Below are 2061 nucleotides of genomic sequence, written 5' to 3'. Positions count from 1 at the left end.
ATACACACCTATGTATGTATCAGAGGTGTGGACTCGAGTCACATGACTTGGACTCGAGTCAGACTCGAGTCATGAATTTGATGACTTTAGACTCGACTTGACAAAATGTAAAGAGACTTGCAACTCGACTTAGACTTTAACATCAATGACTTGTGACTTCACTTGGACTTGAGCCTTTTGACTTGACTTGACTTGCTACTTTCTCCAAAACCTAAAGTTTAAAAAGTTATTTGGGAGCGCTCCGTAGCTTTCATTTTGTACGTGTCTGTCTATCAGCGTGTGTGCTGCGTGTCAGCGTGTGTGCTCTCAGTACAACAGCCAATCAAATTAGATCTACATTGTTTTCATCACACAGCATTCAGCCAATCAAATTGCAGGACAACCACCAAACAAGAGTTGTCAAACAACGCGCCAGTGAGAAAGATTTATACCAAAGTTGGTTTCGTTCGGGTATAAAAACTACGACTTGGTCAACAAAAAACGAATTGCCGTATGCAAATCACGCAGTTCGAATATTACAGACGGAGACGCAACAACTTCCAACTTCGTTCGACATTTGAAGTTGCACAAAGAAGGGTAAGTTATGAATGTAAGATAACGTTTATTGGCTAAGTAACATGACTTTTGTTTGCTGTGTAGTTAAATCAGTGAGGCTGTAAACTCACTGCTAACGTCATAACCATAGACATCTTATAAGTAGACGCAGCATCGAACGCTACTGCTTACTGGCGCAGACGAGACGCGGGGCCGCCATCTTGGAGTGGTGATCCGCTCCACTCAGTGCAATTCATTTGGCAGGAGCAATGAACTGTCAGCGCATTTAATTCATTTTACCTCACTGAATACCACTCATTTTCACGCGCTTTTTTGTCATACGTGTAGCTATGATAACGGACACATGTTTTATTATTCATAGTTTGCTTAACAGTAATATAATATTCTTATATGCTATAAGTGACCAGACGTCCGAGATCAAAAATGGGAATATAAGCCCAGAGAAGGGGGGAAAAAACGGTCAGCTATTTTTAAATTGAAGAAACAATATGATTACGTTATATATACATGCGTATATCCTACATAAACAATGTATGAATACATTAGATATCTATATATCTTATAGACCGTATCTCTGTTGCTGCAACAGCAGAGAGTTTATTCTGTCTTGACACTTTGTATTGATATTTTGTATTACATTCTTCCCTTAAATGATCATGTTTACAGTGATTGTTATATATGTATTTTTTATGTATGTCGCTTTGGATAAAAGCGTCTGCCAAATACTTAAACATATATAAACACCTGAAAGTCTTTATATCAGCTAAAACCACCAATCTGTTACACTGGATTCAGAATAAAACCAAATGCTGTCTTACCCAACAATGTTAGTATTTGAATATTGTTACTTGAAGATTTATTCCTGGTTACAATTATACTGTTAAGAAAGTATTGTCTTATATTTTGCCTAAAATGAGAATGCATCATAATCAGTGGTGGCTGGTGAATTTTGTTTTAGGTGGGGCTGAAAGTTTGTAAACCAAACCCCTGTAGGGGCGTCATCCTCCCCCAGAAGATTTATTTGTGATTTTCACATACAAATATTGAAGATCTTTGCTCCTTCTGAACTCTGTGGTAATGTTATTTTCATAAAATACAACCAATAGTACATTAATGTTGAATCTTACTTGTGAAAAGTAATCCCCCGATTCCTATTTTCAACAGTCCGCTCATTTGAGCAGGAAAACGCTGAACATCAGCCCGGCATCTTTGTTTTCTACCTGTCAACTGTCAGTTTAGGCTGCTTGCCGGCTCCTCATCACCACTTCAAGATGCAATTTGCTCACGTCACAGCAACCAATACTGCGTCTACTTAAAAGATGTCTATGGTTATAACATCATTTCAAACACAGCAATATGTTGCGTCCACTGCAGTTTGCTACCTTATGCATACTTTTTGTCAAGTGATTTTTTTAAGCAGGGTTGCATGAGGTACCTACAAATAACGTCACGTTAGTCAATGTATCACACACAGTAACATAACGTTAGACGGCGGTCAGCAGCACC

Source organism: Entelurus aequoreus, linkage group LG18, assembly GCF_033978785.1.
Source record: "Entelurus aequoreus isolate RoL-2023_Sb linkage group LG18, RoL_Eaeq_v1.1, whole genome shotgun sequence".
Classification (NCBI taxonomy): domain Eukaryota; kingdom Metazoa; phylum Chordata; class Actinopteri; order Syngnathiformes; family Syngnathidae; genus Entelurus; species Entelurus aequoreus.
This window is presented reverse-complemented; position numbering follows the sequence as displayed.